Below are 13,119 nucleotides of genomic sequence, written 5' to 3'. Positions count from 1 at the left end.
TGTTGCATTCCGGTAGGATTGGTATCGAGGCTTATTACAGTTGTGTATCTATTCATATGCAGTCACCTGTTTTCAGTTACTTAGACCTAAGAATCTGCTGGTGGTGAATTTTTGTTATGAAAACTGAGCAAATATGTTTCAACCACTTTTTTGGCCAGCAAAGCAGTATAAAAGAAACGTACTACATTCTGCTAGCAAGCCGGGGGTGGGGGGTGGGGGGGGAAGGGATCAAAAGAAAAACATCATAGCTGAAATAGCTTCAAATGCACTTAACTGAGAAGAAATGCTTCGAACTGAGTTGACTAAAATTACTTGTGTTGATGAAGCTATATTCTAGGCAAACTAGAATTTACGGGTTTGATGAAGAAGCTGGTGAAAATTCACATCCTATGTTACTCAGGAGGCCAGATAAGACAGTTTAACAGTCCCTTCTGGCCTTAAAATCAATGAATCTATAAGTTTTTAAAAATTACGTGCTGAGCTCCTGCGTGGCATTTTGAGCCGGTTTTATTCTCGGTTCCTAAGCAGTGCTGTAGAAGAATCCAGCTAACATAGCTGTGGTGTAGAAAGCCAGGTAAGGCAGAAGCTCCCCCCAGGAGCAGCACAGGAGGTTGCAACAGGTATTTTAAAGATGGGTAGGAGGAGTTGTTTTGCAGTGAGGAAAGCATCAGATGCCTTTTTTTTGCTAAGGCAGAGAGGATTCAGCTCAAGTCAGGACAGGGGCACTTTGGAGTTTTCATGTGGAAAAGCCTCAAAGAGCGGGGTACATAGTTTTCTCTTTGATTTTAAGGCACTTGGGACATTCCTTAAAAAAATAAAAGAAGTGTCTGGGACCTGAAATTTGGAAATCATTAGATATGGAATTACTAAAGTCCTTGAACCACTACAACAGAGGTACTTCCTGCTGTGAATTTATTCGTAGTCTGCAATTCCTTAATCAAATATTGTTTCTCAAGTAATTCCATATTGGATTCTGCAGCCTTTCTGACTGAAGCTTAGATGCACAGACCTTGTCACTCCTTGTACCTGCTCTGTGTCACAAGCAGTTTGTAAAACCTTTGTGTCAACTAGCGTAGTAAACACTGTCTATTTAAAGGCGTCTTTAAGTTTTATGTTGTGGGATATCTGATATGATAGGAACATGTAGACCTTAGAAATTAGCAGGCACTTCAGCTTAGTCATGAACAGAATGTGTTGTCAAGTAATTTTTTAAGGTACCTATACTGCTGAATAAATACAGAAGATGTAGAAGATAAATGTAGAAATTCTATTAAATTTTCTTAATGAGCTGAGGACTTGCATAAACAGTGAAAACCATTTAGAAGATACTGAGAGAGTATAACATAAAATTTCTGTATAAATAACCTATGGAGGTTTAGGTGGATTTCAGCAAAATGTAGAAACGGTATTGTGAAGTAGCTTGTGTTAACTCTAATGTATCCCAGTATGCACAAGGGGGCAGAATTAGTTCCACATGTACCTCTAGCATACTATGTCTTTTCGTTATGTAGCCATGTAACTGTAGTAGTCATTGAACCGAGATTTATATTTGTGGTCCTGACTTTTTCATTGCTAATTCTGAGCTTTTCTGTTCCATAGTTGCTTTTTTAAGCATTCACAATTTTAAAGACAGTGTAACAAAAAGGCCGGAAGAGCTGCTGTTAAAAGAAGGAAGCCTAAGTTGCACAAGTTTCTAAGTCTTCATCCTGTGGTTAATCACTTTGAAAGAGGGAGAGCATTCTGTCCTGCTGTGTAATGAGGAACTGATCCTGTTTACAATTTATTATGTGAAAGCTGATTTGTTGTTAGAAAGTAGAAGTGATTTTAAATATTGTGTTCTAGGTGCTGTAATTCTTGTGCTAGATCTCCAAATATCCTCTGTCTCTATTTTTAGATTAAATACACAGAATAAGAATTGATCTCCAATATGAAAATAAAACATTTTGTATTATTTATTTCTGATCACAACTGCAACATGAAACTAACTACAGTTAACCTTTTGTTTGATAACAGTATAAATATGATACAAGACTCCATATCCCTCTCTAAAATGTGGTAAAATGGTTATCAGTGACGTTGTATATTGTATTGCTAAGGTTCTCATGATAGTGTAGAAGTAACTGGTTTATTTATCCCTTCGCTTACAGTGGCATTGCTGTAATTTGAAATGTTCTTTCGTTTTGCCTCTTGGAAGAGAGTTTAGTTTGATACACAGTATTTTGTTTATCTTTCTTGTTACATCTCCTGATTTTTTTTTCCTTTAAATGCCTTTGTATAATCAGAATTAACTTTTCTTTGTGTCAGTTCTAAACTGTGTTTTTTTAAGGAAAACTTTAGCCAGAAGTTACTGGCTTCCTTGGTATTCTTGAATTGGTGTCCAAATACTTCAGTTATTTTGGTAATATGTCCTGGCCAGGGGATGACTAGATATGAAAAAAAACAAATACACTTATCTTTGGTGTTCATTGGTGACAGTCACATCTGAGAATATATGTAATTGAATTTATTTCTTCTTGTCATTTGCAGGCAGAAATTGTCAAGAGACTTAATGCTATATGTGCACAAGTCATTCCCTTCCTGTCCCAGGAGGTAGGTAGTTGTTTGTATTGGTGCTGACCTAAACGATTGCCTCATTGTCTCTATTACAAAAGTGGGACTTGTGTCAAAACTGTTTCCTTATGAATCTCTGGGTGCTTTCAGATGGCTTTCCACTATGCCGTTATCTCTGTAACTTAATTATCTTTTCCAAGTCCGTTATAATAGCTTTTAAATACAGTCATGAAATGCAACATGTTGTAATGTGCTAAGCAAAATTTTAGTTCTGTAAAGATTTTGCTTTCCTGTACAATGCAGTTTTTCTCACAATTAGGACTTTGTTGGTCTAAAATCAAAGGACAGCTTGCAAAAATGCTAGAAGGACATGATTTGTGCTATGTTCTTTGCAGTGGGCATTAAAGTTCAACAGAAACTTCTATTTTGGTATACTAAGTAGTGATGTTCAAAACAGTAGGCATATAAATGAAGCTTTTTTTCTGTCTTTTTTTCTCTCTGCATCACAGATTATTTACTACCTTAAATCCTTTTATGTTTTCTTTGTATTTGGGCAATATAAACAGAAGATTAAAACTTGCTATGAACTGATTTCTTTAAGCACTCATTTTTTTCAAATAATGATTTGCTGGCGTTATCTTGAGTGCATTATAGATACTTTGATGGGGACTGGGATTTAGAGGAGTTAGTGGGAGCTGACAGAGGAGCCCTGGACCCGCAGACATATGTAAAGTAAAATGATAGTGCGGTTTGTGAAAGGAGACCTTGGGTGCCTAATAGCTTCCTCTTCTTACCCCACTGGAGAAGAGAGGCTGGAAGCTGGGATCTGCTGGCAGAAGTGGGCATGTGTGTATTTAACAAGTGGTTTTATTTCAATGAAATCGATACCTGAGAAGTCAAAGCTGGAAGGTGTATTTTTGTACATTGCATCTGTAAAGTACCATGCCTGAGAACGTGCTGTGACTCTCCCACCTTTTATGTTGTTCCATAAAATGCCGTTGCTTTTCAAGAGAGCTACACATCCTGCTACAAACTAGAGGCTGTGCTCATTATTAGCATTCAAGTTAATGCACTGTATATGTGCATGCGTGTGTGCATCTGTATGTTTCAAATGAGAGTAATGCTATGAAAACTAGAACCTGACAACGTTCACGAGTGTTACTGTACTCTTTGTTTATAAAGATGGATTTGTGGAAACTGAATGATGTGTAATGATGTAGTTGCATTTCTGGGAGATCAGAATTCAAGTCCTGCACAGATCTAAACCAAATAGCTGTCAGTTTTGTACTTTGGCTGCTACGGGATCTCTATACGTATAGTCACAGGATTTTATTTGTTGTGCAGGAATATCACAGCATGTTTAAATGAGACGTAAAGCTGATTCATACTCATGCTAAAAATAACACAATTTTGAAACACAGGCAGGGGTGAGTACTTGGCAGGCAACAGCTATGATCTCGGCAGAGACATGGGTTCAGCATTTCCACAACAGAGACATCTTCTCTAGAGTATGTAATATCATGTTTAGACACTTGGTACCAGTATACTACTGCTGGTACTGAAACTTTAATTTTCAGCTGAAATGGTAAACAAAACTTGATTACTGTACAAAAGTAAGTCACACTGTTTTGCTTGCTCTGCTTCCACAAACCCAGCCTGTGCACTTTTTTGAAGTAGGTGTTTCTTGCCAATCAGACAAGAAAAGGGATTACACGAGCTTAGATTATGTTTGAAGAAAGATGTGTTTGATGCACAGTGACTGATAGATTTTTGGCCTTTGATTTTGGAAATCCTAGCCTCCACCCCCTCTACATGCTCACATAGAATTGAGAAAAGGGGGGAGTAAAAAGGATGTATTTATTTGACCTTTGATGTTAGTGGCATCCAACTCAAGTAAGCACAGGCTCTCTCCTTTTTCCCTGCCCTGAAGCTAAATTGCCCTGAAGTCATTTTTCTGAAAACTGGTATTGGTGCATTTTAAGTCCCTTCCTTAGAAGGAGAAGGTACAGTGAAGGCTGCAGATGGTACTTGATTATTTTCTTCCATTGAGTAGAATTTCCCACATGGTGCTTACATGCAGTAACTTTTGAACTATGAGCCAAGGGCCCTCATTGCTGTTTACTAATGTCCTGGCATCAAGCTAAGCGTGGAAAGCAGTTTTAAAGTAATTCTGCACTTAGCCATTGCAGTAGCTTGTCATTAATATGCTAGTTATAATAACTATGTAAGTAGACAACTGAGATGATCCAGATTGTAAATTTAGAAAATGATGTTGTCCCACTTCTGTCATGGGTACTGTACCACCCAGTGAGGGCTTAAGTGCACCAGTGTCAGTCAGTGTCAGTGCTTGATGACTACTGTTTACTTTGTTAGGCTTTAGATTAGAGCTTTGAATTAAGCAGTTTTAGATACAAAAACAGGCTCTTGTATGGTGTCTGTGATAATGAGCCTCTGCGTTTCAAATCCATGACCCATAAAGTTTCCTTCACCTATTTGCACATCCCCTTTACCAAGTCTCACAGCTCCTCCTCTGTGTGTGTTGCATGGTATCAATCCTTTGGGCTGCATAGGAGTTGGAGAGGTCAAAAAATTCACAACTTCAGTGTTTTTACATGCGTTGACAAAGACGAAAGGGAGTGCTTCCAAAAAGCTGCTGTACACGTCTCTCTTGTGTGAAGGTGAGTGTGCTTTTTATAACAGTTCAACTACCAAGAGCAAGAGGGGACAGCAGAGAGGGACTGACAGGTGAAACAAAAAATATTTCATATTGTGGTTAGGAAGATCTTTGTAATTGTTTGACCTATTTTTAGAAGCACTTATTTAAATCCGTTTATATTGGCAAATGCTGATGAAGCAAAAGAGAACATGTTTCCAGATTGGAGTATTCTGCTAGTCTTGGTTTCTATCCAATTTGTGTCTTTAAAAAGTGAATGTCTGAATGGAAGTCTCTTTATTTCATCTTCTAGATTAATTGCAGTGTGCTTTTGCTGTTTGTGCATTTTGCATACAGTCTTTTTGTGGAATAGTGGCTGAAAAATGTGATCAGGCACCTATGTATTGTGCCAGAGGGAAAAATGAACAAAATACAGTGCTTACATGCACTGATGGCAACATTATTGCCTCGTAATAGCACCAGGTTAACTTGTCTTATTGCTTGTTAACTTCGTGAGGAATCAATGGCTTGCGATAACTCACTTAGAAGTAAGAAATTGTGGCCAAAATTGCTAGAGATCTTGTGAAAAGAATGCAATTATAATACATCACTCTACTGTGTGTGCTAGTGTCTGCTTTGTTTCAGGGGGCAATCCATTAAAGTATTCAGGAAATTCTCCAGGCTTTAGTCAGTTTTACTGTGCTGTACATCATCTAAACATACATTGAAAATAAAGTCCCTAAGCTGCCTAAGTATACACTCAAGTGGTACCTTGTTTTTACATTGACTCTGACTTAGGCAGATGGTAAAAAACAGCACAAGAAATACAAGCTTCCCTTTTGATAGGAAAGAGAGACTTCATAGTTGAGACATGATATGGACCTCAGGGATGGGGTGTGTGTGGATATGTGTGTGTGTGTGTTCAGTTTTTGCTGCGCTTGCAGGCTTCCTGCATTCCAATGATCATTTTTCACCTGCCTGTGATGTTGTGACATATCAGTGTATTCAAAGAAGTTCCTATTACATAAGGTGAAGGGGGTGCCTGCAGGGTTGTAGATAAATACTTGGAGGTTGTTAACACTCAAGTTAGCTTAGTTTTGATCTGCTGCAACTGGTATAGATAGTTCAATGCTCGTGGTTGAGTAATCTAGCCAGTAATATGCACGTGGTGGCATGCGCCTGTGGTCCCAGCTACTGAGCCCGCCGGATCGCTTGAGCCCAGGAGTTCTGGGCTGCAGTGCGCTATGCCGAGCGGGCGTCTGCGCTAAGGCTGGCATCAATATGGTAAGCCCCGGGGAGCCGGGGGACACCAGGTTGACTAAGGAGGGGTGAACCGGCCCAGGTCAGAGACAGAGCAGGTCAAAGCTCCCGTGCCGGTCAGTAGCAGGAATAATTTTTTTGAAACCTGCTCCCCTCAACCAGGCAGCAAAACCCCAGATCCCCCTGGTGAACAAATACCATGTGCTTCAGGTGGAACCCAATCCTGCGGATGAGGATGGTGCCTCCCACAGCCTAGAATCTTTCCTGAGGCCGCACCATCCTCAGAAAAAGATAAAAACATCCTCCATTAAGAAGAAGAGGAGGGTGATTGTTGTAGGGGACTCCCTCCTAAAAGGAAAGGAGGGACCCATTTGCAGACTGGACCCGCTCCACGGAGAGGTCTGCTGCTTACTGGGGGCATCAGTGAAGCAGGTAGCTAGAAAAGTTCCTTCCCTGGTCCTACTATCCTCTGATAGTAGTCCAAACTGGTAATGATGATTTAGTAAACAGAAAGACCAAAGCCATCAAGAAAGACTTCAGGGCCATTGGGAAAATGATGGAGGGCTCTGGGGCTCAGATAGTATACTGCTCCATCCCAAGGCTAAACAGAGAGGAGCAGGAAGTCAGGAAGAAGAATTTGATTAATGCCTGGCTCTGAGCCTGGTGTGAGGAAAGGGGCTTTGGCTTCTATGATCTTGGGGTGGCTCACGCACCCCCAGGCTTTCTTGCTAAGGATGGGACACGTGTGTCTCCTAGGGGGGCTAAAGCCCTTGCTAGAAACCTAGCTAAGCTCATAAATCGAGCTTTAAACTAGATGTGAAGGGGGAGGGGGTTGAGCCCAGGCTAGACAGAAGCGAGCCTGGATGTGGGGCACTGGTGATTGGGAGAGGGTGTGCTGGTGAGGACCACCAGTACATCACCACACAGAAAGTGGGGGAGAACACACCTGGGGGTGCTAAGGGAGATACGGGCACTCTGGTGCTAGCTACTGCAGTTACCAGACAATTGGGAACGAACTCTGTTCCCTGTAAGAGGGCTGAAGGCTCAGCAGCTCAGCTGAAGCGCATTTACACCAATGCATGCAGCATGGGGAATAAGAAGGAAGAGCTGGAAGCTGTCATAGGGGAAGGAGTCTAAGATGTCATTGCCATCACAGAAACATGGTGGGATGACTCATATAACTGGAGTGCAGCTATGGTGGGGTACAAACTCTTCAGGCAGGATAGGAAGGGTAGGAGAGGAGGCGGAGTAGCTCTCTTTGTAAGGGAGGACTTGGACACCGTTGAGATGGATTGTGGGGATGAGGAGATTGAGTGCCTGTGGGTTAAAATCAGAGGAGCCCACCAGAAGGTAGATTTTGTGATAGGAGTCTGTTACAGACCACCCAGCCAAGGAGAAGCAGCTGATGAGCTCTTCTATAAACAGCTGGGGTTAATCTCTAGATCAATGCCTCTCGTTCTTGTGGGAAACTTCAATCTTCCTGATAATCTGTTGGAAGTACAATAGAGCAGAAAGGAAGCAGTCTAGGAGGTTGCTGGAGTGCGTGGAAGACAACTTGCTTGCACAGCTGGTGAATGAACCAACAAGGGAAGGTGCCCTCCTGGACCTGCTGTTTGTGAACAGAGAAGGCCTTGTGGGGGATGTGGCAGTAGGTGGACGCCTAGGACAAAGCGATCATGAGATGATAGGGTTTTCTGTTCTAGGTGAAGTGAAGAGGGTGCTTAGCGGGACAGTAGCATTAAATATCCAGAGGGCAGACTTTGAACTCTTCAGAAGGCTGGTTGGCAAAGTCTCATGGGAGACAGTATTTGAAGGCAAGGGAGCCCATGAGGGCTGGGAGCTCTTAGAATCATAGAATAACCAGGTTGGAAGAGACCCACCGGATCATCGAGTCCAACCATTCCTATCAAACACTAAACCATGCCCCTCAGCACCTTGTCCACCCATGCCTTAAACACCTCCAGGGAAGGTGATTCAACCACCTCCCTGGGCAGCCTCTGCCAGTGCCCAATGACCCTTTCTGTGAAGAATTTTTTCCTAATGTCCAGCCTAAACCTCCCCTGGCGGAGCTTGAGGCCATTCCCTCTCGTCCTGTCCCCTGTCACTTGGGAGAAGAGGCCAGCACTCTCCTCTCTACAACCTCCTTTTAGATAGTTATAGAGAGCAATGAGGTCTCCCCTCAGCCTCCTCTTCTCCAGGCTAAACAACCCCAGCTCTCAGCCGCTCCTCGTAAGACTTGTTCTCCAGCCCCTTCACCAGCTTTGTTGCTCTTCTCTGGACTCGCTCCAGAGCCTCAACAGAAAGGGTGGGTCTCTTCCAACCTGGTTATTCTATGATTCTATTTTGCGGTCTAAAGTCATAGATCATACCTCTGCTAATTTACTCTTCTCAAGTGAATTTACTAGCTGCAGCACTGTGTAACGCTTGCACAAATACTGCATCTTTCAAGTTGGAGCTGGTTCCTATCTCGTTGAGGTGGTATATGTGGCTGGCTGTAGCCTGTAGTTGTCGTGGGACCCTGTGGGGTATCAAGTGCTGAATGATCTCGTGTGCTGGGTAGTGGTATTTGTTCAGTGTGGCTGCCAATACTCATATATCACATCTACCTTCTTGTGAGTGAATTTTGGCTGTGTTTATGTCTATGAGACACATGCAAGCTGGCTGATTTACTGTTAATGGTGTAGTTGTGTCAACGTGAAGCTCAGCACAACCTACAAAACTGCTTGAGAAGCTAAACGTGTTCACAGTATTGTCCCCTGTCAGCTTCCAGTGCTACACTGCAAGCGTTACGTAGGCTGGAGAAGGCTTTAATTAACTTTATTGGGAGGTGCACTTTTTGTTCCAGCTGCCAGTGAACTAGGTGGTCGCAGGCAAGAAGGATTGCCATTTAATAGGGATCTTCAGTTCCCCATGAGGTGGTCAAATAAACTTAGAAATACAATAAAATGCCAAGCACTGGCATGCATACATGCGAACAAACATACAAGGAGGAAATTAATGGCACTGCTGCAGTTCTTAAGCAAGTACTGTACTTTATGCATATAATACAAAGTAATGTGAATAAGAGATAGCAGAGACTGCTTGCTTCTGTAAAGTGCACTATTAAGTGAATTTTGCTTTGGATGTTGCTGATGCTGAAGACAGTCTGGATTTAGGTGTTTTTAACACCAACATTGATATGTGCCTGCTAGGTGGAATTGTGGCCTCTCCATTGCTGTCGGCATGGCTCTCCTGTCATTTGGAGCTGCAGAGAGCTCTGACATGGTATAAAAAGCCCAGATATTTTCCACCATGCTGCAGTGCCTGTGCAGGAGCCAGGGCTAGATGACAAGGCAGTGTGGTGAGCCAATGTGCTGGTGAAAAAGCCTGCATCCTTCTTGTGGTCTCTGTTGTTGCTGCCCACCATGAGACTGAAAGGAAGTGATTTTTCAACACAAGGCAAGTGCAAACACACTGCTCATTACAGAAAGCAAAAAAAAAAGGTGAAGAGGCAGGGAAGAAGTTAAAAAGGAGAAACGATAGCCTGCATGATAGGTGGGGCCGGACATTGTGTTCATTGCTCTGGCCCATTAAATGCAATGCAAAATACTGTTTTCCTGTAACTGAAGAAGATGGGTCTGTCATTTGTTTGTGCACACAGAGGAAGGTTGGCATTAAATGTGTGGGAACACTACAAGCCTGTCTGTATTTGATTGGGAAAAAAGTAACCTTTTTTTGTTGTTGCTGTTTTTACTTCACTGTAAATTGCTATATGATTACTTGATGGGCAGGCTAATGTGTTTTGTTTGGTTTTAACATAATGCTGTGTTTTCGGGTGCACTGGCTAGGGAAGGTGTTCAAGCATGTGGTAAACTCTGGAACCATCCATGCTTGGGTACGCTGTGTGGGCTCGGCCAGCCAGCTGCTGTTCTGTCCCTACCCCTCATCTTGATTTTGGGTTTCAATGGGTCCCTGGAGTGCAATTGGGCTCCTCCTCTGCAATCTTTCTGATCTCCACCTGTCGCCAGAGCCGTGGTGGGTAATGGTGAGCCCCTTGCCCACCCCAGGATCAGCTAGTGGAGTCTTCAAGCCCTGCACTGTGACTCTGCTTCTTAGTGTCTTTATCTGCTGGAGTGCGTGGTTTGTGCCTGTGACTCGAATAATCCTGCAGTCATGGGGGCAGCCCCCCCCACCCCCATAGGGTTTTGGGGAGCTGCTTGGTTGCTGCAGTGAGATGGAAGTGATGGAGGCTAATTACAGACCATCTATTTTCAGTCTTTTGCGTACTGTGCCACTGAAGATTAAATCAATGTTAAAGCAGCTAGCAATAGAAGAGTTTTAATTGTCTCTACCTTACCTAATTTAGGCTCAGTGTTACAAGGCCCATGGGTTTTCTTCTCTCTATGAAGGCTTGATCTCAAACCTATTAGAATCAATGAAAGATGTCTTGTGTGGCTGCTTAGGGAATTTATGTCTTACAGTGCTTTCTGTCAGAAATCTCAAAGTGAGATTTTGGTATTCTACCCCTCCACCTTCACTTCTACTCACCTGGGAATGAAATAATGTTTTTCCCAAATATTACTCAGAGCCGTTCTTTTTATGGTTGCTGTAAAAGAAAAGAAAACATTCAAACTCTTGTGGAATTCACTTATTTTTACAAAACCTAGGTAAAATGGGAGTAATTTCTATGATAATTTTGGTGTTTTCAGGCTGCCTTTCTGTAGGTTCCTCAGAGTCTTTTTTATTCTCCAACCTGTGGCCCTGGGAACAACATCTAAATAAAGGATATTGTAGTTGAATGCTCATATCTATAATCAAGACCTAGGTCCCTTTCTTTTACCTTAGTGTGAAAAGCATTGCCTAGGAAGTGGTAGGATGACTGCAGACTTGTAAGTGAATGATTTTACTTAAAAAAACCCCCAAAACAACAACAAACCAAAACCCTGTTTCAGTTTGGTTTTTTTTTCTTTGTTTTTAATAGTTGATCAAAAATGCTGTGTCCTATTTCTGATGTGCCTGATGTCCACCAGAAAATGGTGGTGTAATTTTTATGATCGCCGCTTTGCCATATAGAGTCAGTATATCACTGGGCTTTCAGCTACATAATGGAAGAAGGCTGTATCTATCCTTAATATATGATGACCTGGAGATGATACTACATTGTCAGGAACTTGAGGCTAGAGTATAATTTCCTTTTTACTGGTTAGCCGTGATGGTGATGCACCTCTGCATTTTTCACTTTTTTTTCTGAATGCCAAGAATGTATTTGCTCATGTTCAGCCTGCTTTTTGTTCTTTGCGTTGTCTGCTTATAACTAACACATTTGATTTACATTTGCACTGTAGCTTTACAAGATTCTAAATGGGACTGCTGTGATTCTCTTTGCAGCCGTGTGTTATTTGCTCTCCTGGCATTTCCTTATTTAATTCTTTGCTTAAAAACAAACAAACCTTGAAACCATTCTGCTCTTTCCAGGAGTGCTTCTAAATTACCTCCTTTATATTTGCATTTATCCTTTTTTTGTAGTTGAGGTCAGCATTTTTTACAGTTATGTGTGGATTTTTAGGCTTGCTTATCTCACCCTGACCTTAAGGGCTTTTATGGGAGAGATTTTATAAGTGAAAATGCTCTTTTTGTGTTTACATCACACTGAGAACTAGCAAATCTTAGACTGCCAATCCCCAAGGTAGTGGAGCCCTTCCTTATGGCCCCCTCTCGCAGCAGGGCTCAGGGTGCTGCCTCTGGAGTCTTTCAGATGCTCTTCATGTAATCTTGTGTTCAAAGTCTTGAGGATTTGGGTACCCACCTGATATTATGCAGTGGTTTTCCCCTGGTAAGGGTGCATTGTAGGTGTTACTGCATGGTCTGTGCCTTGGCTCTGCTCTGTCAGTGTACGCAGCCATGGAGGGAAAACTGGAAGCGGTAAAGAGATCCTGTCAGCCTTAAACTTCATCTAGACTTGGTTTTGATGCAGACCTGATGTTTCATCATTACCATTTCAGAACCTCTCAAAACAAGCAAGAGCTAACTCCTCTCTGTGTTCACCTTGCGGCTGTAAATCAAAGATACCCATTCCCAGTGCAGATCACATGACCTACTTGCAGTTCTCACTGACCCCCCACCTTGCACCAATTTGTCTCATGTAATCTTGATCTTGTGAGGCTGCTCGTGCAGATGAATTTGCCACTAGTGGAGTTCCAAACAAGCAGGGATCTGGTTGCAAGATGAGACCTAGTTTTATTTCTAGTTGGTGTTTTCAAATAAGTATCAGTCAGTTTTCAGCATACAGCAATTTTGAATTTACTGTAGGAATACAGTATCACTCAAACTGAGATAATATAACCACTGAAGCTTGTAAACTGTGTTGTAAATTAGTGTGTTTTTGATGGACTTTTTAAGCTATTAAAATTTACATGTTTGGGATTGAAATAATTAGTTCTCTTTCACATGTTTGACAGAATTGTGAATGGCATTGTAGATTGATTTCTTAAGGTTGAGCTGCTTTGAAATGTACCTAGAAGGAGAATCTGTATATCCTTCAGTGATGTGGGTGCTGTGTGCTTGTTGAAAATGCATATTTCTTTTTTCAATATGCCTATTTTTTTTTTTAAATCAGAGCGTTTCCATGGCTGTAAGGAAAGTGGCTTGCATTTTAAGTTGACATGCAAATTCAAGTA

Source organism: Phaenicophaeus curvirostris, chromosome Z, assembly GCF_032191515.1.
Source record: "Phaenicophaeus curvirostris isolate KB17595 chromosome Z, BPBGC_Pcur_1.0, whole genome shotgun sequence".
NCBI classification, from domain to species: Eukaryota; Metazoa; Chordata; class Aves; order Cuculiformes; family Cuculidae; genus Phaenicophaeus; species Phaenicophaeus curvirostris.
Note: the sequence above shows the minus strand (reverse complement) of the source record.